Source organism: Carlito syrichta, unplaced genomic scaffold (assembly GCF_000164805.1).
Source record: "Carlito syrichta isolate Samal-C Ts95f unplaced genomic scaffold, Tarsius_syrichta-2.0.1 Scaffold289297, whole genome shotgun sequence".
In the NCBI taxonomy this organism is placed as follows: Eukaryota; Metazoa; Chordata; class Mammalia; order Primates; family Tarsiidae; genus Carlito; species Carlito syrichta.
This window is the reverse complement of record NW_007233393.1, coordinates 345,742-371,513: the sequence shown is the minus strand read 5'-3', so window position 1 is coordinate 371,513 and position 25,772 is coordinate 345,742. Positions and strand designations below refer to the sequence as shown.

The following is a 25,772-nucleotide window of genomic DNA, read 5'->3' as shown; positions in this document are numbered from 1 at the left end:
GTGCAGTGGCACGCTCCTGGCCACCGCAGCCTCGACCTGCTGGGCTCTGGCGATCCTTCCACCTCAGCCTTCCAAGTAGCCGGAACTACAGGAGAGCGCTACCACGCCCAGCTAATTTTTTGATTTCTTGTGGAGATGAGGTCTCGCCAACTTGCCCAGGTGGGGGTCTCGAACCCATGGACTCAGGCAATCCACTCACCTTGGCCTCCCAAAGCGCAGGATTACAGGCTGAACCACCGAGCCCGGCCGAGGGCCAGGTACTCTTAATGATGTTATATGCCCTCCCTTTCCTCCCCTAGGAGTATCTCGCTACTATCGATCTCTCTCTTGTAGTATTATGATAAATGTTCAGGACCCACCTATAAGTAAGAATATGTGGTATTTAGTTCTTTTTTTCTGTGATAGATCACCGAGTATGATAGATTCTAAATCCATCTAAGTTGTTGCAAAGTTCATAATTTTGTCCTTCTTTATGGCTGTGTAGTACTCCATCATGTATATGTATCACTTTTTCTTTATCCAGTCCACTTTCAATTGGCAGTAGGGTTGGTTCCATGTTTTTGCTATTGTGAATAGTACTGCAGTGAACATGTGTGTGCAGGTATCTTTTTTGCAGAATGATTTGAGTTTCTCTGGGTATGTTCTTAGAAGGGGGATTGCTGGGTTGTATGGAAGTCAATTTCTAATAAAACGAAAAACTACAGATGCTGGTGAGGATGTGGAGAAAAAGGAGCACTTCTACACTGTTGGTGGGAGTGCAAACTAGTTCAACTTCTATGGAAACAGTGTGGCGATTTTTGAAAAGCTTATATTCTTGATGAGAAAGACAGAAAGAAGGAGGTGTATATTCTGATGGGCTGTATTTATAAAGCACTAATCCAAGAAGGCAATCAGAAAATACAATTAAATTAACTAATTGACCTAATGAACACAGACAAAACACCTGGTTTATAGCCTGAATTTGTCACTCTTTACACAGGTTGGTTTTTATGGCACATAAATACAAACTAAGATATAGCTTTAGGTTCACTGGCTCTTAGGGCAAAATAAAACCCTGGCCAGAACCCTCAACATTGAAAAATCCTTTCTTATTGTAGAATTTCAGCAGTGAGTGATAAACCCAAATAGTAGTTGAGAACAGTGATTGCTGTTGAACTCTGTCTACCCTAGTCTACAGTGAGAATAATAGTCTACAGTGAGAATACACACCAGCAAGGATGTCAGCAAACTAGATGGTGATCCATCAACCAACAGAGAAGCTCTGAGTGATTTGAAACTTTAAAAAAATTATTTGGCTACTTTATGGAGAATATATCCTCTGGAGAACAAGTTAAAACAGGAGAAACTGATGTGTGAGGGGAACCAGGAGTTCAAAGTGGAGACATCCGATAGATAGGTTAAGAAGGCATTTGGATATGCAAGCCTTGGGCTTGGGGAAAGTCAAGGATTGAGATATACGTGTGATAGTCATGAGAGCATAGATGGCTTCTAAACCTGTGATTACTCTGGAGTTAGAGTAGACGAACTGAGAAAGGGGCCCTGAAGCACTCCAACATTTGCAGGTCTGACAAGAGAAGGAGCCAGCAAAGGAAATCAAGACCAGTCACATTACAGGAAAACCAGGAGAGTGTGATATCAGGAAAAGCAAATCAAGAGAAGACAGTGTTTTAAGGAAAAGGGAATGCCCAATTGCATCAAATACTGTGGCAAAAATAGTAATGCTAATGGCAATTAACATGCATTGTATCCTTATTATCTGCACAACATTGTTTTGTAGGCTTATATAGATAATCCCATTTAGTGCTCACAATATCTATATGTGGTAGATATTGTTATGGTCACAACTGTACAGGTAAGGACACTGTCTAAGAGAACGTTGATAACTTGCCCCTAGTCATGTAGTCTGACTACTGGGTTTGGAGAATGGATAAAGTTGATAACCTTAAGCAGAGTTGTTTGAGTAGAGCAGTGTAGAACTTGGAGTGGTTTGAAGGGAAAATGGAAAGTGAGAAAGTAGAGACATTGGGTGTAGATACCCACAAAATTACTATGTCTAGTACAATATTCAACAATTGATGGGCATTATTAAAATGTGTTGATAATATTTTATTGTAATTACTCTTGCTGATAACTGTCTTTACTGTTGAACTATAAGCACTCTGAGGGCAAAGTTTTGTATTTTTATCTTTAATTTTTACTCACTCAGATTTCTGAATTATTGCTTATTAGGTTTAGGATTAGGTTAGGGATAATGAAAACAATTCATTTTGAGATGCTTTTACAGACAGGTAATATTTGAAATGCAGAAAGGTCAAGCAATAGACAAAAGATGATCAGACTATTGCTGAGCTCAATATATACAATTTTATGAAGTGTTAAATCAACAATTTATCCAAAATGTTCATTTATGGAATAATAGTCATCTAGATTGAAGGTCCAAAGCTCAAAAGCCTACAGAGACTGGGCTGGAATGGAAATGACCAAAATGAGCCAGTTTTAGGCTTTGAAATAAGAGGATTGGGGCATATTGAAGAAAAGCCAGAAGTTGAGAATTTTTATGTGAAATTTGTTCATTTTTAAATGCTGGCACCTCATTTAAAAAAATAATACTGCTCAGTGTTTAGAACATGGCTGTGAGATATATATACCTAGTCCAAGAGCACTAGTTTATGACTTTAGGTCTGCACAATATCAACTCAGTTAATGCAGAGTTGACTGTGAGGAAAAATTAATCTTAGAGTAAAACAAGTGAATTAAAAACTTTTTGACATAGTTTTTCAGAATTTTAGACAGCAAGGCAGCTGAAAGTTTAAACATAAAAATTTTAATGGGGAGTGATGGCTCCTCTGTAGTCCCAGCTACTTGGGAGGCTGAGATGGGAGGATAACTTGAGCTCAGAAGGTCAATGTTGTGGTGAGCCATGACTGTGCCACTGCACACCAGACTGGGTGACAGAGCCAGACCCTGTCTCTAAAAAATACACTAAATAAATGTTTTAAAAATAAAAGTCGTAGGATAAAATATATATATTTCAAGCCTTCAATCAAATAATAAAAAAAAATAGGTAACCTGTTATCATTAATACTTAAATCTGCCTGAAAAACTGTGCTCCCAAGAAAACTCCATTGCATAGGGGTGGCTCTAAGGACTACAATTAAGGAGAACAATGTGTTATCCCTCTCATACTGTCCTCCTTCTGAGGCAACAATTGAGACAACAGCATTAGGCAACATTCACAGAAGTAGAAGAATGTGAGGTCAACTTTTTCTAAGGGAAAGAAGTATCATCTGTAGTCAGTAAATATTTTATTACTGCTTGGCACATCTTGTAGCACACTGCTTAGATCAAAAGAATATTATCTATAGAGATGCTGTTTAGAACATCATACTATACAAAACTAACGCCTGTAGCAGTGCTGACAAATAATATTCTATCCATCATTTAATCATAAAATAATTTTTTTAGCATCTCAAATTACAGTGTCTCCCAGATAACCTCAAAAGGAGTTTTCTTTCATCCACTGTCACATATCACACCATTACTCCTGGTGGGGTTTTTGGGATTTGACAACAAGGGAGTATGGAACTGAGGTGCTAACCATTAGCAGGGACCAGCTAATTCTTCAGTGATTTGGATGTCAACTAAATTATTTCTTTTGATCACCAATGGCAGCAGAGTGCTTTGTTGTCTGGATCTGTGGAACGATACATCATTTACACATAAATAGACCAAACGAAATATATATATATATATTTAGTGTCTTGGTGCTGCAAGTTTACTTTATTTGAATAAGTTAGAAGGAAGTTTATTTGCCAAAATATTGTCTATCTCTGTCTGTCTGTCTAAGTTTACAGCAATCGTTTAATATATATTTTTTCTGGATTAAATCAAGGAGATAACAGTATATGAAAAATGTACATGAAATTTCAATATATTCAAAATTTACTATGCATGAACATTGTGAAGAAGTTACCCAAAGGAATGGACTTTCTTTCCTTAATGTGTTTCTGCTTTGACTGCATAATCTTTATAGGTTTGTTACTTGATATTTAAAAATAAATGATTTCAATGAGCTTTAATATTCAAACTAAGAATACAAACTCATTACTAATATGTAGGTTAATTCTCAAATCATAATCAGGTATTAGATGCCTAGTAGAGTATTGTGGAAATAGTTAAATTTTCAATATGAGATTTCATAGGCCTGAAACTACACATCCAGATCCACTGTGGTTTTCCAGATCCACTATGTGACTTTTTATAGCTTAACAATCTGTTATGGCTTATAATGTATAACTTTTTATCTTTATTTCTTCTGGAGATAATGTATGGCCCAGAAGAGGAGATTCTATACAGACTTCTTATTTGAGCCCCTGTAGATACTTTGTACCTCTAATCATTTTAAAACATATGTAGATCATATGTTTTAATTAGAAGTTTAAATTTGTGAAAATATTAACTCAGCATATTCCTTGCTCTCACTATAAGCAGATCTATGGAATTAAAAAATACAACCACATAATGTTAGGACAGAATTGTGAAACCAGGAAATCAAGGATCAAAAAAGTAACTTGCCCAGATTTGCACAGCTAATTAGTGACAGAGCTGCAACTAGATTGGTACTCTGTGTACGGAATTAACTGACTCTTTTGAAATTAGAAGCAGGATATTCAAGTATTCAAGAAAGACTTAAGAACTAGAACGAAGATTCTAATTTAAAATTTTTCTTATGTGCTACAGGTATTAGTCTAATTCCTTTTTCTTTAATAAAAGCACAAAGATATACAATAAAATCATAAAATATAATGAATCCAGACATAATAGTAATAAAAGCAAAAGTTTAGGACCTTACATCACTATCATTTTGGATGTTGAGCCCTAACAGCCATATCATGCCTTTGAGCCAAATATATGCCTCCTCTTTTTGTTCCCTTTCTCTGACTTATGAGGTTTGAAACACAAATCTCATTGCATGGAACAGTGACACATGAAACAAGACAGCTTGTTGACTATGGAAAGCCAAAGAGCATGGCAGCTTGCTTTAAACAAGATCATTTAGAAATCAGTTTTACTTTAAGTTTATAAAATGTCATTTCATTAAACTATGTTTTCATTTATGATATATGACTGCCATGCCAATGCTATTTCATTTGAGCAGTAAAAATATCTTTTTGACATACAATAGCACAAAACACATTTTAAGTTATATTTTATTGAAATGTTCATAAATTTATGGATCTTCAAGCTTCATTTTCAAATTGATTAAATAAAATCTAACAGATTGCTCTATCCATGGACCCACCTCAGTAGCACATCTACAGGTCTAGAATCTATAGATATGCCACTTATAGCTATAAGCAAAGATACCAGGGCCTGGGGATGGTGTATATGTTGGGGGAGAGGGGGAGGGTGTGTATGTTGGGGGAGAGGGGTTTGAAGAGAAGAAGATCTGTTGGTTAATGGGTACAAATATAACAGTTAGATAAAAAGATAAGTTCTATTGTTCAATAGCAGAGTAGGGTGACTATCATACACAATGTAATATATATTTCAAAATAGCTAGAAGAGAGGACTTGAAATGTTCCCAACTCATAGAAATGATATATATTAGAAGTAATGGGTATTGAAAGTACCTTGGCTTGTTCATTACACATTCTATACATGTAACAAAATATCACATGTGCCCCACAAATCACCAATGCTATGGGCATTAGTATAATGGTGGTGATGCTGGGGTCATCAGAGCTTTGGTGATAGAAGAATCCCCATGAGGTTTTCATCTATTAAAGAGTTGCACCGTGATTTAGGCCCTTCTATTCCACTCAAGCACCATATGCATGCACCACAAACTGAAAGTGGAAGCAATAGAAATTCACCTTGATCTAAAATGAGAGTGGGTGTATGATTATGCTCCCCATATAAATTCCTGCAGATGGGGTGAGGGCAAAGATATCTAACAACCTGGAATAACTTGGGCACTAACTCATAAGGGTCGTTGGTGCCATAGGGACAGCCTACTGAATATCCACCTTGTCACAGAGTATGTCTTCATCTTGGGGATGAGAGGGTCCCCCCAATTTCTATTTAATTATTTCACTGCCCCCAGAAGGAACTCTGTTCCTGCTCTGCCACACTCAGGAAAGGTAAAAGAAGAAATGATGATGGAGAGTTAATATTGCTTTGAGAGTCCTAATCTCTTCAGCTGCTGACAAAGTTGCTTTTAGTCTGCCCATTACTTTTTAGTGCAGTTCAATTTCTTTTTTAATCTCTTCACGAATGGAGAGGTAGGTAAGAGAGAGAGGAAAAAAGGCTAAGAATACTTGTAGTTATCCTGCTCTAAAAAACGACTATTCAACTCAGGCAGTCAAGAAAAATATATCCTAGGAGTAAAATGTAAAATTACATTATAACTGTAGAAATGACCATTTCAACAATCTATCTTTTTATTTATTATTTTTTATTGGGCATTCTTGTGAAAATTTGAAAACCTGCTGGATACATTCTAAAAGAGCTGTAATACTAACCTGTATTTTTTTTTTCCAGGCAAATTGTAGAAGATAAGGAACAAGTATCGGAACAAATCCTCTAGTCAATTAAATGGCAAGTGTGTAGCGAACACTTTCTTGTCTCCGGGTGTTTGCATCCTGATTCACCCTCATTTTCTTTCTGGTCAGATCAGTGTCTCCAGCTAGGCACTGTGCAGGAACGCATTGGTTTCAGAATATGGTGCCCTGTCCTACTCAAGGGAAGATTCTAGTTCAGAGAAACACTAATAATTTTGTTTAAATAGCTAATAATAATTAACTTTAAAAATTTGCTTGTGACTTTTACTTAAACATTAAGGAATAAAGTTAAAGCAATATATGAATGTGGTAAAAATTCAAACAATATTGAATAAAGTTAAGTGAAAAGTAAAATCTCCTTTACCTCAAATACTAGCTTGTCTTCTGAAAAACAAACCATGGTTGAGTGTTGCTTGTTTATTCTTTGAAAATAAAAAAAGAAAGACTAGAAAAAAGGAAGGAAGGGTGGAAGAAAGATGTTCACGTGGGATTATTCTCTACACTCCTTGGCATTTTGGTTTATTTACTTGACATTATATCTTGAAATCTGCCCCCTATTAATGCATTTGGATCAGTTTTTTCAAAGTTTATATTATGTTAACTTTCAAAATATAGAAAATTATGAAGTTTGGTTCAATAAGCACCCATATACTCCCATCTTCATTAAAATCATCAACATTTTACCCTATTTGCTTATTCTATTTTTCAATCATTTATCTATTTTTTGCTCAATAATTTCCAAGAAAACTGCAGCTATCACAACACTTCATTCCTAAATACTCCAGTACCTACCACTTAAAATCAAGAACGTCATTCTTTATAGCTATTTTTGTACCTAACAAAACTAACAGTAATTGTCAAATATAATCTAATATCCAGTGACTACTAAAATGTCTCCAATTATTTCCCAATTGTCATTAATTAATCTTTGAGGGTAACTTAAATTTAATTAGGATGACATCTTGAATATGGCTGTCAAGTCTTTTAAATCTCTCATAATCTAGAACAATGGTTTCTCTTCCCTTTTTTTAGAGAAGGTGTTCACTTTCTGAAGAGATGAAGCTTGTTTGGCTGTTTCCTCAGGGTATAGTTTAACTTGTTTCTACTCCCTTATCTTCTGTATAACTAACCAAAATGCCTATATTTCATGCATTATGGTGAGTGCATTTTGTGCATCCAATTCATTTAATTTTTACAACAACCAGAGATGCTAATAATATTAGATCACCTACTTTACTGATAAGAAAATGGAAATTAGAGAGGTTAAATCAATTTTCTGAGGTTAAATATCATTTGTGTTATCTTTCCTATTCTTTAAGTGTATGTAGTTTAGTCTAGTACCATAACATTTAGAGTTGTAAAATACTTAAGTTTACATATGAATAAAAAAGAGGCCCAGAGAGACCAGTTGTGTGATATGCCTAGTTATGTAATTATTTAGAACATAGTTTTCAAAAGTAAGAAGCACTTAATGAGTTGTCACCAGAGAAGGGTCAACTGTCTTCTCACTGGGTTGCGTAAAATTTGTAAACCTGCCAAGTTACAGAGCAGTATTTACAAAGTGTAATATGGAAGGTATTTTGGAGTCATGCAAAAATAATTTTTATTTCTATAGTTATTCATTCTAGTGCACATTATGGAAATAATATAACTAGCTCACTAACCTCAGATATTATTTGTAAGTCTGAGCCTCAGTACCACATGTTTTCACTCATAAAATGGACCCTGAGCTGGGTTCGGTGGCTCAGCCTGTAATCCCAGCACTTTGGGAGGCTGAGGTAAATGGATTGCCTGAGCCCGCGGGTTCGAGACCCACCTGGGCAACTTGGTGAAACCTCATCTCTATAATAAATCAAAAATTAGCCGGGCGTGGTAGCACATGCCTGTAGTTCCAGCTACTTGGAAGGCTGAGACGGAAGGATCGCTGGAGCCCAGCAGGTCGAGGCTGCAGTGGCTGGGAGTGGCCACTGCACTCCAGTCTGGGTGACAGAGTGATACTCCAACTTAAAAAAAAAATGAACCCTGAACATTTATAATACTATAAGAAAGGGATTATCAGTAGCGGGACACTGTCAGGGGGTCACAAAGCAACAATACATCAATAAGGGTACCTGTTCCCAAACCAGGCGAATTGGGGACCAAAGAAAGGTCTAAATTTCACCTGTACCATGACCACCTTTGTAGCTAATCCTGAATTGTACCCCACATCTTTAAAATAAAATTTAAAAAAGGTGAGTTAATTTAAAGTCAATTTCAATAAATATGTTAATAATGGTACAGAGGGTATATAGTTAGGAAAAGATAATGTTGACAGAAGAGAATGATTCCATAGAGGAACTCTGTCTTTTAGGATGAGCTCATGTTAACCTAATTTATGTATGGAATTAGAGTATAAATGTATTAATTCATGATAAGAAACATAATAGTTGTGTGCATTGGAACTCTTATTTGTGTGATGAATAGATTATTTGTCCATAAACTGGCCTGGAAATTAAAACAATGGAATATGTTCAATTCATCCATTTTCCAAACTGTGCTGGCCTTGCCAATGGGACATTTATACTAAAGAGTCACTGTCCAAAATTTTATCTCTTAGACATTACAAGATGACCAATTCTGTATTCTAGCTGATTTGATATGCTCATATTCAATATTGTTACTGGAAAGTCATGTCTAAGAAGATATTTTGCCTCTTTAAGGATACATTACATATCTCTGCTCTAATTCATCCTCTGTGGACATACAGTATAACTCAGAGAAGTAATTGTTACTTCTCTTATGTCTAATTTATGGTAGGCTGCAAATCTAACATTAGATACTAGTAACTTTGACTTAGATTGCTGGACTCTTGTCTCTTTACCATGTGTGTTTTCTTCTATACCACTTAGCACTATGCAAGTCACTTTCTCAGAACAAATTTCCCACCCTAGGGAATCTGAAACCTACAAAATTCCTGGTATGACAAATATCTACCTCATCCCTCTGAGCACTTTAAAAAATATACACAATTTTATTACAATTAAAAAAAAAACCCAACAAAATGCAACATCCTAAAAAATCCAAAATTTACGATTGATACTAATTCCTACAAGCTTCCTGTGCTATCGTACACAATTCATGAAATTAAAGAAACCATTAAATATTTAAGAACATTCAACATCAGAAGCTTTTTTGTATGTAGTAGCCCCTCAAAAAGCTACAATCTGTATTTTTAAAAGTATTTTCTCTACAAAGAATCTTATCAGCTATACAAAAATCTGTACAGTTTTTATACTGAAGCTAATATTGAGCTGCACTTGAATTCACATTCTTAGCAAAACAATTGCCTGAGCACACACTCATACTCCACACACATCATTAAAGGATAGCCATTCACTCTTCATCTTCATCCTCTTCCTCCTCATCTTCATCCTCTTCCTCTTCCTCATCTTCTGGCTCGCTCTTCTTCTTTGAGCCTGTTGGCCTGCCGGGGGCCCTCCTTTCCTGCTTCACTTTTGCCCTTGGCACGATATGCAGCAGTATCCTTCCCATACTTCTTGAGCTTGGCGGCCTTCTGCTCGTGGCGCAGCTTGTCTTTGGCAGACTGCTCAGACCACATCTCGCCCAGCTTCTCGGCCGTGTCCCCGATGGACAGACCCGGGTGCTCGCTCTTGATCTTCGGGCGATGCTTCGAGCAAAACAGGAAGAAGGCGGATGGTGGTCGCTTGGGCACGTTGGGGTCTTTCTTCTTCCCCTTCTTGTCGCCCTTGGGGGGGGCGGGGATGTAGTTCTTCATCTCCCGGTCGTAACCGGCCTTGTCACTAGTGCTTGACCATGTCTTTGAACTTGGACTTTTCCTGGGCGGACATGGTCTTCCACCTCTCCGAGCACTTCTTGGAGAACTCGGTGAAGTTGACGGACGCGTCCGGGTGCTTCTTCTTGGGCTGCTCCCGGCAGGTCTGCACGAAGAAGGCAAGGCTCCTCGGCTTGTTGGGGTCTCCCTTGCCCCTGGCGGCGTCCACCTGGTGCGAGTTGCTCCTCAGTGTCGCGCGGCTGGGGGCGACGGAGACGCAGCGTCCGTGGGGCTCCGGCGTGAACTCAGCACATTTTTGATAAGTAAACTACAGGACCTCACTGCTTATAATTAATGCAATGAAGATGGAAATATGGCAACTTGCCACCAAAGTCCCATAAAGTTTAAATAATTTATCTGCAGCTCCATCCTCTACTTTTTGGTATGTATATCTACCTAAGTGATATTAGAGATACAGGAGGATTTTTATGAATTCTTACAACTATTTATATACTTATTCAATGAATCCAAAAATGAGAAGTGTTAAGTCCACTAGCCAGTTTGTCTTTTATTTTTGCCATTCTAGAGAAGCCGGTGGCTGTGGATCAAGATGAAACCCGGAGACTATGTATCTTCATCTTCAAAGCGTGTATCTTTAAAGGTTGACCACATATCCATCTATGTTTAGGGTAGAGGCTAGAGATACAGTTTGAATAGTACCACAAGCCAAGTTTCCAAATAAGGAGAATAATTGTAGAAGCAACTATTTCAATTCTGTGTCCTAAAAGTTGACTCTCACAGACTTAAATAGTTAAAGTGAAATCAATGTGTTACTGACATACAGAGGCTGCCTCCAATTCACAGTAGGACATCATGTTAAAAACAAATCCTTTGGGGTCAGAGACACAATGTATACTGCTAAGAAAATGAAGAGACAAGCCACAGACTGGGAGAAACTATTTGTAAAATAAGTATACGATAAAGGATTTTTCACCAGAACATGTAAACTACTCTCAAATCTCAATAATAAGAAAAGAATCATTCCAATTTTAAAAATGGGCAAAAATGAAACAGACACTTCTCCAAAGAGAGGATGCAGACAGACAATAAACATATCAAAAGTTATTCAAAATCATTAGTCAGTAGAGGAATGCAAATTCAAATCACAATGAGATACTACTACACACCTATTTGAATGTCTCATAAAAATGTCTGACAATACCAAAAGTTGACAAGGATGTAGAACAACTAGAACTTTCACATATTGCTGGTGGGAACACAAAATGGTACAGAAATTGTTTTGTAATTTATTTTACAAATTTAACATACACTTATCATATGACCCAGCCATTATACTCCCAGGTATTTATCCAAAAGAAATAAAGATTTAAGTCCCACACAAAACCTGTACATAAATGTTTATAGCAGTTTTATTCATTACTGCCAAAATCTAGAAACATCTCAAATGTCCTCAAGTGGCAAAGGAATAAATTGTGGTACATTCATACAATGATGTACTACTCATCGATAAAAAGAAATAAACTATAGATACATGAGGCGACATGGACAAATCTCAAATGTATAATGCTAGAAGAAAGAAGTCGAATCAAAATGGCTATATACTGTATGATTCCATTTATATGCCATTCAGAAAAAAGAAAAAATGATAGGAATAGAAATCAATTATTGGTTGTATTCTTTGGAGGGGACAAAGGAGGTGAGAGAAGGGGACTGATTACAAAGAAGCTTGAGGGAACTTTACAAAGTGATAGAAACATTCTGCATCTTGATTGTGGAGATGCCTACACAACTGTCTAGGTTTGTTAAAATTCACAGAACAAGATATTTTCAAAAGCAAACATTGTCATATGTAAGTTACATCTAAAAATAAATTGACTTACACATGCACACATACACTATGCATTATTGAGACGTGAGCCCTGCTGACCCCAAACTATAATAGACCAGTAGCATCACTGTGCCTTGTACTATGCTGAACCACTAGAGATAAAAGGATGAGGAAAAACGGACATAGTCTTTGTCTTCCCGGAGCATTCATCTAGTGGAGGTATTAATTAAATCACTGTGTAAATGTAAAATCACACACTGTAATAATTGCTTTGCGTTTTGAAGAAAACTGCATGAGTAAAGGGTTTTATGGTCAAATAAGTCTGGGAGACTTTATGTACCTTTCCACTCCCCTCACTTGCCTTATCTGCATGTTAACATGTTAACAATTTCATGAATCACCATAGTGACTATAAACACTTTTAACTGAATATTACATATGTATTTGGCTACAAAACAATTTGCCTATATGCATCTCACAGAATACCATGTGTTAAGAGACATAGGAATAAGTAATCATATTATATTTTTTCAATTTTTTACTTTATTCATTAAATTGATATTTACGGAAAGATAGAAGGCAAGCTAAAACTACTAAGAGGGTGATAGATATAGCTTCATTCAATATTGCCCCCCCCTTTTTTGGTCTTTGCATAAGAGAATGAATCAGGAACCATAAAGAACAGTATGTTCTCTACAGATCTATTTCTGATGAAATCTGTCTGTCTGGCAAGCCTCAAAATACATTATCTGGACACTAAAATTCTTGGCATGAAACCATAAAAGAAATCTTGACTTTTACTTAATAGGTTTGTCATAGCATATTGCAGGATGAAGGGAATAAGTAAATATATTGATATTGTTGAGTGCAAAGATTCTTACTGGGGGGTAAAGAATGGGGGAAGGCAGAGAAGATTCATATGGGGTTAAAGTAGAATTAAAGATATAATTATTAATTTATTATTTAATAATAATTTTTACAAATCTTGGTATGGCTAGGGCCCACTATCAATTTAATAACAAAAAACAGAAAAATGATACTTACTAAAATAGTTTTTATTCTGCTCATGACCAACATTGTTTCTTTTCAAATCATCTTTTCTTTTTCTTTTTCCTAACCCCATTGCTGTAGTATCAGTTGAGCTGAAAATTCTTCCCTTCAAAGTGAAATTGTTTTGGAGTTTTTAGCAAATCTTGCCAAGTCTTAGATTTTGAAATTTCTGATGTGGAATATATATATCTCCTGAATGTGAAAATACAAATCAGTGTGAGAGTTGATTGGGTTTAGTGTTTTATATCCAATCTCTTCCTCTAATATTTAACTTTTTTATATTTTCTATTTTTCTAATCAAATTATATATATATATAGAGAGAGAGAGAGAGTGGGGGGTGGGAGAGAGAAGCCTAGATGTTGATTTTTCTGTCATCTAGGGTGTTTTCTAATTTATATTACTTAGCTTCAAGCAGAGAGCAAACATTACAAACATCTCTATACACATTGATTTCTACAGTCTCATTTTAATTTCCCATATACAAAGATAATTTTGAAGTCAATAGACAACCATTACAGAAATTAAATGAGGGAAGGAAACAAAAGCCAGTTTCCAAAGATTAAAACAAAGAAAATTAATTACAAGTAAATTGCCGAGAAACTATAGTTTGGAATGAATTATGCCATATGGTTAATTATAACACTAATCTAAAGCTTTCCTTTGACATGGAAAGTAGTTGGGTGTTAGTGAATTTTTCCTCCTGAATGTGAAAATACAAATCAGTGTGAGAGTTGATTGGGTTTAGTGATTTATATCCAATCTCTTCCTCTGATATTTAACCTTTTTATATTTTTATTTTACGAATCAAATAACCATCTTATATGAGCACTTATGCCTGTTTTGTTCTGTTCCATTAAATACTCATGTTTGGTCAAGACAAAAGTTTTAGCCTATTGTATAATATTTAAAAGTACTCCAAATGACAGATAAAGCCGTTATAAAAGAATTGTATGGGCGAAGGTCAGAATGATTGTGGCCAGGTTAGCACTGCCTTAAAGGTTAGTCATCCATTTTTATTTCTATGGCATTTTGTGGCCTTTGAAATTTCAGACTGGTCTATACTTAAAAAAAAATTACATGACTTGGATTTTAAATTGCTGGAAAGAAAAGGATGGAAAGGTTCATACTTTCTATTTCACTTTCTATTTACAGAGTCTGTAGAACTCTACTTTCTTTCTGAAGTTCATGGCATCTCCATGACAAGTTATTTGTAGAAAATAAAATAAAATCTATATTCTTCATGAAGCATGCCTGAGATTTATTTTCCAATTAGGCCTAGCCCTCTGTTCTTTATGGAATAAAATCTGGCCCAGGGGAATGGTAAATACTTTAAGCTGATAGAAAGTCACTAGCTCGTTGATCAGTTGGGATTGACCAATCTTTAGATAGCTATTTAGTAATTTTTTCATGAAATAGGTAATTATAGGTTATTTCCTAGTAATAAATACTAGATATGCCTCGTGAACATTCTTCATATGCTTTGGTGCAAATATCGCACTAAAGCAAACAGGACTTTGCAAAAAGAACAAATAAACTAAAAGAAAGATAAAAGTCTTTCCAAATTCCCTTTCAACACAAAAAACCAAAGAGTCAATCCACCTACTTAAAGTTAGACTTGCAAATAAATTGAGAGTCATATAATATAGTGGCTATAAATTTAAATTTTGGGGCTAGACGGATCTGTGGTCAAATTCTAGTTCTTGTTTACTAGTTGATTGATCTTGAGTAAGGTATTTAAACTCAGTTTTCTCACAAATAAAATGATCATGTCTATGTCATAGCTAGCTTTGAACATTAGATAAAATAATATATAAGACGCTTAGCACAGTGCTGGCACATAAAATAAGTGAATCGTTGTTTTGATTTTCATTTGAACTATAATTACTGTGAGTGTTTAGTTACAATTTCCTTTCCTGTTCTATACTGCTCTGCCCTAAGTTTCTTGGGAGAACTGTAAAGAAGTATATTAAAGAAAGTTGAAGGTCCAGTTCTTGCTTATGAGGGATTTCAAGCTTCAGGGGTCAAAAGATTAAACTTTCATTACTAATGCTTTCTAGAAAATCTGGGAGAATGAACTTGGTGGTGAACATACATCTACCTCAGCTTACCTGTCAACACCATCTCTCATAATTCTATCCAGTTTTACATCTTAGTTTGAGGCCTCACTGTTTCTGGAAAACACTTTGGCCATTGCAGATTCTATGATTTTGTTTCGACAGGTCTCTTTGTTTGAAATATTCTTGACCTGTCTAAATTATATGCAGCCTTCATAACTGAGATCAAATGATTCTTCTCCTTGAAAACTTCCTAATACCCCCCAAAAGTATCCATTTTTACTTTATTGATGTTCTGGTGGCAGTTAAGAGTAAGACTAAAACACTGCTGTGTGTTATATTATTTGTCTGCAAGTCTTATGTTCCCTAAACTGTTATGAATTAGTACATTGCACCCCTTATGCCCAGTAAAAACTTCCTGTTACAGAATACTCACAGTTGGCATTCAACAAATTATGCTCAATTAATCAAAAATAACTTTGTATTTTCAAAGCAAATAGCTATATTTTTTTCAGTGAAAGGAATGCTCACTATATATAAAATATATCTGAGGAGAATCAAAAGATATTATATACACAAGTATAGCTCACATTCTATAGTCATTTTTTCACAACTAATATAAAGGGTGAGGGATTATCTCATTTTGTATCAGGTTAGTATTGACTGCCCTAGGTTCTACCAATGGCTAGATACCTTACAATGTCACCAGGACACCTATGTTTACATAATGCTTGAAATATTTTAATGCTGAATACTAAACTTAGCATGGGAAAAAATTCCTACAGCATTGAATCTAAGATGCTATCAATTGTAAAGATGTATCTCCTTTGAATATATATTAAAACATACCAATATGTGCTTCTTGCAACTGATGAAGTATAAAATAAACTCCTTAATGGTGGTCCATATTAGGATGGTTTTGGCTGCAAGTTACAGAAGGCTCGAATCAAAATGACTTGAACCCTAATAACAGTAAACTGCAGATAACACAATTTTCTCTGTAGGCTTGGCTAAGTACATGACTCAGCAGTGATGTCATATACCCAGGTGTTTAGCATATTTCCTCAGGGCACTGCCTGGTCTCCTCATGCTTGAGTTACTGTGACTGGAAGATGGCTTACACATCTCCTGGCACCACTGGCTCATTTAATCCTACATTCTGAGATGTATTTCTTTTCCCATATCTCTTTTAATCAGTGGAAAATCTTTCTCAGAAGTTACCCCGCCATTGATTTGTTAACTTCTGCTGTTTCCACTTGGATCTTCGAGCTATGGCCACCATGTTTCCTAAGCTTTGGCCCCCTCCCCTACCTTGGGGAGGTGAATCTCCTCTCTCTCTCTCTTTCTAATTTGCTTTCTAAATAAACTATATTTTCCAATTAAAAAAAAAAAAGAAAGAAGTTACCCCAACAGACCCCTGGGCTGACCAGAGTTGGATTACATGTCTTTTTCCAAGTCAGTCCCTGGCAGAGGGGATGAAATGATCCTTCTTGATTACGGTGATTCAAGTTCTAAAACTCTGGGGTTGATGATAGGCCTGTCTTTCCAAGAACGTGGATACAAGGAGGAGATCACATGAGCGATACTGAACTACTGCTAACAAGAAAGAGGTATCAATCTGAGTAGGTAATGAATGTGTATGACACAATATGTTTATTTATGTCTTTGCTAATGTATATATTTCTAAGCCAGTTCTTTGCAAAAGTTATATGCTTTGCCTCAATTGCTTAATCTTTATAACTGAAAGCTCTTGCAGTTTATTTGAAAAGAAAATCTTATGATTAGTGGCAGAAAGATTCATCAATGACAATTTTATTGTTAGAAACCCCTCTGATCAAGTAATAAAACTTTAATTAAACTGATTGAAAATAACTCATAAAAATATAAAAGATGGGCACTTTATAAATATTCCAATTGCAGCTAGCATTAACTATTTTAATATACTGAACTCCCCACTATGGAAGCAAAAGCATCCTTCAGCTTGATAATGAGGGGAGGGGAATATCTTTTTGAGGCTCTCTAGATAATAATAAGCTTTTTAAAAATTGCTTTTATAGGCTGATTAATACCAGTATTGCAAATTGGTGAAGAAGATATTTCCTGACAGAGAATGATTTGATAGCCATTGAAGACCTATTAAATATGTCAAAAGAATAAATGAATTAAGCCCCGATCTAACTAAATTTTTGAAAAACATGGCACTAAATAGACCATAAAAAGGATACTTGTGTGTGTATGAGAGCTGAAACATAAAGACTGGGCATCCTCTTGCTCGATCTCAGTTGGTAATGTGTGCATTGGGTGATTCGAATTTTTCACTGCTTCTCTAACTGTGGAAAGTGCCACAAGTTTGGGGATAATTAAATTTTAGCAAGTAGGAGAATTTGCAAATATGGAACTTACAACTAATGAGAATTGATTGTATTTTGAATCACATGATTCCTCTACTTAAAACCATAAGTGATTTCCCATTTTACTCAGAAAAAATGAACAGTCCCAATTCCTTAATGCAGCCTACAATCTTATGATTAAAAGATCTGCATAACTCGACTCTAGCCTGTCTCTCTGTCTCTTCTGCTGTTTTCTCTCTACATATACTGTGGGTCAGCCACAGGGGATATTGATAAACTCTATGGGCATCCCAAGTTTTCCTCCTCTGCTTGCATTTTTATATACACACTGCATTTTACTTATTCTCTTCCCCTCCTACCTACGTGTAACATACATGCCTCTCTCTCTCTCTCTCTCTCTCTCTCTCTCTCTCTCTCGCACACACACACACACACACATCCACACACACACATTTGGTTACTTCTTGTCCATCAGATCACAGCTAAAATATCCTCCTTTCAGATATGATTTTCCTAACCATCCTACCAACCTAAGGTAAGTCCCTCCTACTAATATCCTTTATTAAGGATGTCCTTAATATCCTCATATCATCCATTTTGTACTTTTAAAAATAGCTTAATGTGATTAGTGGTTAGGTATTTACTTACTTGTTTAATAGTTATCAGTCTTACTGGACTACAAGCTCCATAAAGATAGGGAGCATTACCTTTTGATTACCAGTGAATATCTATGCCTCACATTGTGTTGGTCACTGCAGTACCTTAATAAATATTAGCTAACTGACTGACAAACTGAATGAGTGAATGAATGCATAGTGCTTCTAAAAATTAATTACTTTTCACTACACAAAAGTCTTCTCAGAAATGACAATTAGTAGCTGGACAAAACTCATTTATGTGAGACTTAAACCATTCATCAATCTTAAACAAAACTCAGAAATTTGAGCTGGTGACATTCTTCCACAAATACAACAGAATAATGTGAATAATGCCAGTAGAAGAATGCCACCATAGCCTGCTTTGTGCTTTTTTCACAAGTAAAATCATTACTTCTAATGGCTGGGGAGTAAGGTGCACACAGAGTATGACAGAATGAAATAAACAAACAACTGGCCATTTTATAGAAAGACACACAGATTTGTCTGCTTTTGCATTTATCCAAAAACTTTTTGAGCTTCATGTGCAAATTCATTCATTGAACAAATACTTCAAATTTGAACAAATACTTCAAAATTGAACAAATACTTCAAATTCAGTCATTCATTCAACAAATACTAAACAGCAGCCATCTCTAGATGCTGAAGTAGGCACTGAGGACAAAATCTAATGTAAGTAATATCATACTGTAATAGCATAAGAACCAGTGTTATTATTTCTATATCTTGGAAACTTTATATATAGACATGAGTGGTAGAATTGCCATGAAATGTCTGATAAATGCTACCTTATCACAATCATGGAACCAATTAATATTATTTATTAATTTGCTTTCTTTGTCTTTCATGCCGTACTTTCTCTTTTCAACGACAATGCCAGAAGAAAAAGCACAGAGCAATGTACAAGAAGGTTTAAGTCCTCAAAAACACTTTCAGGTACAGTGTTCTGAAAGTGTTCTTTCAAAAAGTAGCTATCATGGTCAGGCACTTCACTGGATGTTCAATGAATGAAATAGACCAAGTCCCTGTCCTCACACAGCTTTATTCTAGTATGTGGGTAGAGGCAGTTATTAGAAAAATGATTATGTATATAATATGAGTAAGTATATCAAATATATAATTGCAAATTATCATAAGCACTGAGAATAAAGTAAAAGTACAAAGAGGATGTTCATTTGGGAGGAGATGGGAGAGACTGATATATTTCCGAGCTGGAGTTGTACTTGTGAGAGTCATTAGTTGTATAACTTACAGAATAAATTAAAAATCTAGGAATCCATATTGATAAAAATAAGTAAGTAAATGGTAGAGAAGGGAAAGCTGTTTCTTATAGTACAATGCCGACTAATAAATTTTCTAAGAATAATGACGTTAGAAAATCACTTGACAGTTACCATGGTTATAATTGTTTTAGGCAAAAGTAATGAGTGGGGTAGATGAAAAACAGAATATTTACATAGTCTCAACATATTTTCCCATAAGATATTTATTAACTACAAAGAAGAAAAAAGTAACATTAGAGTGTAGAAACCTGGCAAGAAATCTTCTTAACCAAATGATCAATATTAACATCATCAGTAAAGGGGGAAAAAAAGATATAACTTGCTTCCTGGTGTCCTGAGAAAGATACAACTACATTTGTCTATATTTCTACTAAAAATACTTAACTTGATTCAAATCATAAGTAGCACAGGCAAGCTGAATTTGAGAGACACGCTATAAAATAAATGGCAGGTGCTCTTCAAAAACAAAGAGTCTAAGGAACTGCTCTGGATAAAAGGAAATTTAAAAAAGACATGAAACTAAAAATGACATATGATACTGAATTGACTTAGATTAGAAAATTTTGTTGTTGTTGAGAAGCACACTAATTATGTAATTAGTGAAATTTGAAAAAGGTTTGTAGATTAAATAGTAATGTTCACTGCTACTTTTCTGACTTTGATCATTGTTTTGTGTTTATGTAAGAAAATGTCTCTGTCCTGGGAGAAATTATTTGCTAACTCCATGTCTGACAAAGGCCTAACATCAAGGATCTACAAGGAACTCAAACGTGCTGAAAAGAAAAAAAACAAACAGCCCTATTACAAAGTGGGCAAAAGAGATGAATAGACACTCTCAAAAGAAGAAATACAAGCAGCCAACAGATACATGAAAAATGTTCAGCCTCACTAGTCATCAAAGAGATGCAAGTTAAAACTACACTGAGATACCACCTAGCTCCAGTCAGAATGGTCATCACCAATAACTCAAAAAATAACAGATTCTGGAGAGGATGTGGCGAAAAGGCAACACTTCTACACTGTGGTGGGAGTGTAAACTAGGACAGCCTCTGTGGAAATCAGTGTGGTGATTCCTAAAAGTTCTAAAAATTGATCTTCCATATAACCCCACAATCCCCCTTCTGGGAATATACCCGGAAGAACTCAAATCACTATTAAGGGGATTGCCTGAGCCCGCGGGTTCGAGATCCGCCTGTGCAGTGAGACCTCATCTCTACAATAAATCAAAATATCAGCTGGGTGTGGTAGCACATGCCTGTAATTCCGGCTACTTGGAAGGTTGAGGCAGAAGGATCGCCAGAGCCCAGCAGGTCGAGGCTGTGGTGGCCGGGAGCGGCCATTGCACTCCAGTCTGGGCGACAGAGTGAGACTCCAACTCAAAAAACAAACAAACAAAAAAACAAAAACAAAACAAAACAAAAAGATACCTGCACACGTATGTTTATCACAGCATTGTTCACAATAGCAAGAACATGGAACCAACTGTGCTGCCCATCAAAAAAGAGGACAGGATAGAAAAAAGTGGTACATATATACAATGGAATATTACAAAGTCATAAAGAAGAAGAAAATCATGAACTTTGCAGTAACCTGGATGGAATTAAAGTTTATAATACTGAGTGATCTTTCACAGAAACAAAGATCTGAGTATCACATGTTCTCACTCATAAGTGGACCTTGAACAACTACTGTAAAACTATAAGAAAAGGATTGACAGTAATGGGAAACTACGGGGTAGGAGGAGGGAGGTGGGACTGACAGTAGTCAAAATCTGCCTAGAGTAGGGGAGGCACACCTCATTCACAAGGGTACCTGCACAATGAATATTTGTATACCTAATCCTGAATTGTACCCCACTCTTTTAAAATAAAAGTTAAAAAAAAGAAAATGTTTCTGTCTGAGGAATACACACTGAAGTATCCTAGACTAAAGATATCTTATGTCTGTACTCTTACAAGGTTCAGAAAAATTTATACATGCACGTACTTTGTATAGCAGATGTGCCAAAATGTTAACATTTGAGTAATATGGATGAAGTGTACATGGGAATTATTGGTGCTACTTTTGCAATCATCTTGTAAATCCAAATTTAACAAAAAGTTCAAAACATATCCTGTGGACTAATACTTCTTTGGAAATGTTGTGTTAGAAGAAATTATTGAAACATTAACTATTAAGAATCTGAAACTGAGCAAATCTCTCAAAAAAGAAAGTGGAAGAGGGGTTCAAAGAAGAGATTTCCAAAGTACAGCAGGTAAGAAGAAAGAAAAAGAAGTTCCAAAGTATTTTGCACCTTTGTTTCTGTTTTTATTTGCTTGTTTTTAGCCATGATAATATATGGATGGTTTTCATGTGGATTTAACAGGGACTAAAGTGAAAGAAAGTCAGGAAATGGTAAATAAAAAATCTTAAACCAACAAAAAAAATCTGATGAAACAATAAATGAAGACAAGTCCATTAGAACATTCCTCTTAATTATCTAGATTCAAATATGCTGGAGGCAAAACCACAGGAGGCAGAGTATTAAAGAGGAAATCAGAACACTGAATCTGGCTCTTTAATTATAGCCAAGTGATGTGGAGTAGATTATAACCTTGCTGGACCCCTCTTTCCTTATTAATTAATTAAATGAATTAGCTGGATGATTTTTAAGGATTTTAAAGTCTCCTTATGGTTCTAAATGTCTATGATTCCCTACCTCCCAAATTACAAATAATAAAAGAATGTGGTTAACTTGAAATATGGGCTAGCCTATTTCATCAATAAAAGTCTTAGGAAGGTTTTGTTGTGTGTTGTTTTACTGTGTTAAAAAGAAAATTCAGTTTATAGAGCAGACGTTGCTTGTGGCTTACTTAACACCCTTTTTTCTGTTAACAGAACCCTAATTTTATTTATAGGTGAGGGCAAAATAATGGGCTATTCCTTAATTATAATGAAAATGGATCTCCTTCCAGCTCCACAGCGTGACTCATAACTTCTAAACAAACAGCAAAAATCTCATGCCTCTCTAGCAATGATAAATTTAAGGGTGGACATTAAAGTTTTGTTGATGGTAAGGGGGAGTTTGCTGAGACAGGGTGATTCTGGGAAGATTTTTCTTTTCAGACAAGAATATGGAAACTCACAAGGAGAAAGCATTCCTCTGCATACCCCTCCATTATTTTTTCTTCTTAAATGTGGTTGTATGATGAATATAATGGTTAGAGCTTAGGCAGCTGTCTTAGACCATGAGGCTTTAAATGTGAAGAAGAAAAGTCAAAATACTCAGAGTGAGAGATTTAAAAAAAAACATAAAGTTCCTGTGTTCTTCATAATATTGCTCAGCCACAAGATCAAACTTGAAACTGCCTACTTTCCAAAGTCAAGTTGTACAATATAATCAAATTCCCTTATTTGGTAATACACCAGTGTTTTGTCATCATATTTTTTTTTCAGCAAAAAGCATACCTGACTGGTAGGATTCTCTGTTATAATGCTTAAAATAATAAATCATCTTTTCAGATAGAGGAGATTTGAATTACTTCAAAATGCTATCAAAATAAATATAGCTGAATTTTTTTCTGGTTATATTAGAATTATATCCTATTTTCGAATAGCTCAGAAAATACAAGAAAGTTTACAGGAAAAATAAAGATTACCATTAATGAGAATCACCTTTAACATTTTAGCATATAATCATCTTCACACAAACTCACACACACACACACACACACACACACACACACACACACGCACACACATGCACACACACTCAATAGATACCTCAGGGGAATAATTACTGTGTCAAAATATGTGATTAAAAACTTTTTTTATCTGGTTTGCAAAATTGCCCCCTAGAAATGTAGTACTCATCTATCAACATAACACAAGAGCTCCTGTTTTCCCACACCTAACTCCTCAGGAGATTTAATCAACATTTTATTCATCAGTAGTCTGAAAATTAGACACTCAATCCCTTTTCATTCTTCACTCTTTGATAATCATTATTGGTTAACATTTTCTAAGGGATTACTGACTACAGCAATCCTTTCTTTTTCTTTGTTTTGGTCTATTACTCTAGAGTAGACTTACCTTTCTATTCCTATTGTTAATGACTTTTTTTTTTTGAGTTGGAGTCTCACTCGGTCGCCCAGACTGGAGTGCAGTGGCCGCTCCCGGCCACCACAACCTGGACCTGCTGGGCTCCGCGATCCCTCCGCCTCAGCCTTCCGAGTAGCCGGAATTACAGGCGCGCGCTACCACGCCCGGCTGATTTTTTGATTTATTGTAGAGATGAGGTCTCGCTGCCCAGGCGGGTCTCGAACCCGCTATTAATGACTTTTAAGTGCTGAGCGACATATGTCAGAATGGGAGGAGCATAGTCTCAAGGTCCAGTCTACCTGGATTTAAATTCTAGCTTCACCGCTAATTGTCTAACTTTGGGCAACTAAAAACCTTTCTATACCTTAATTTCCTTGCTTATAAAATGAGGATAATAAAGTGCCTACCACATGGCAGGCTTAGGAGGATAAGTTAGTTAACATCATACTTAGAATGGTGCTTGACACTTGATAGATAAATACAACATAAGATCTGGATATTAAGGCTGCTTCCCTTATTAAAATATTAGTATTCTGTCCTAAATCTTAATATTTGTTGTTTATTTTTCAACTTTTTATTTTTATTCATTTTAAAATTGACAAATAAAAATGATATATATTGACAGCATACATAATGATGTTGGACATATGCATGCATTGTGGAATGGCTAAGTGAAGCTAATTAACATATCCATTAATACACATACACATACTTATTTTTTGTGAAAAGAACATTTGAAATCCAAACTGAGCAATTTTCTGTATAATACGTAGCTATTAACTATAGTCACTATGATGAACAATATATCTTCTGAACTTATTCCTCCTTACTGAGATTTTGACCAACAGCTCTTCAGTTCCCACTGCCCACCCACCTCTCCCAGACCCCTACCCCATGGTAATCACCCATCTACTTTTCCACATATAAGTGAGATCATGCAGTATTTGACTTTATGTGCCTGTATTACTTTATTTAGCATAATGTCCTCCAGGCTCATTCATATTGCTGTAGATAACAAGATTTCATTCTTTTTAAAGGTTGAATATTATTCTAGTGTGTATATGTACTGCCCTTCTTTATGCGGTCATCCCTTGTTTTTTAACTTTTTTAAAGGTATCATATGACTCACAAAGTTTTGCATTTTCATGTGGTTAATCCAACAATCTTTTAATTTGTCATTTCTTGCTTTGGTACTATGCTTAGGCAGTCCGTTCTCAGTACAATATTTATTTTTAAACTCCTATGTGTTCTTTAGTATGTATATGTTCTTATTTTTTAATATTCAAATTAATCTGAAATTTATCTAGGAATAACCTATCAGTACTTATCTATTGGTCTTGTCTATCTATCCATCCATCCATCTAATTTATGTACTGTTGGCCAACTATCTCTGTTTGATTTACTAAATATTTTTGCTTTTTCTAATGTGTTTAAAATATTTATTACTTTGCAAATTTACATTTGAATTTTAGTCAGCATCTAGACATTGCACTTGTGCCCATTGAACTGTATAAATTTCCCACATATCTATATTAGAACTCGAGAATATATTTTAACAAGACCACTTGCATTCATTTTGTTTTCAAAATCAATGTTTTTTGAGTATTAATCTTGAGTATTAATCTTGCTGGATGTATTTAATATTAATTTTTTTTCTAAGAACTCTACTTCCCCACAATTCCATTAAGATGTCCCTGAAGATTTCTTTACGTTTACAAATAAATTCAGAAAGAATTGATAACTTTTAAATATTTACACTTTCCATTCAGCTTTATTTTCTCAAGATTTATCCGTTCTCAAGGTTTTGTCTCTTTTTTTTTCTAGAGGCTTTGTCTCTTTTAAGTATCTTTTTAGGCTTTACATAAATTTAATAGCTATTTTAAGTGGGAGGGATTTATTTTTCATTCTCTTTGCTACTGATTATGCATGACAAATATTGGAAGGAGTGTCATGAAGTTTTGTGTAATAAAGAATAGACTACTTACTACATTTTGAAATAAGGCAGTTATTTGCTAATTTACTTAGATTTTCTTCAATGGGCATTTTTATCATGTTCAAATAATATTCATTTTAATACTTTTCCTCTTTTTTCTCCATATTCACACATCTACTT

General features: G+C 35.3%; 1 pseudogene; it reads right to left on the bottom strand.

Moving 5' to 3' along the window:
- Positions 1–9,777: 9,777 nt before the first annotated feature.
- On the bottom strand, positions 9,778–11,207 carry LOC103256365 (annotated as a pseudogene).
- Between the last annotated feature and the right edge of the window lie 14,565 nt (positions 11,208–25,772).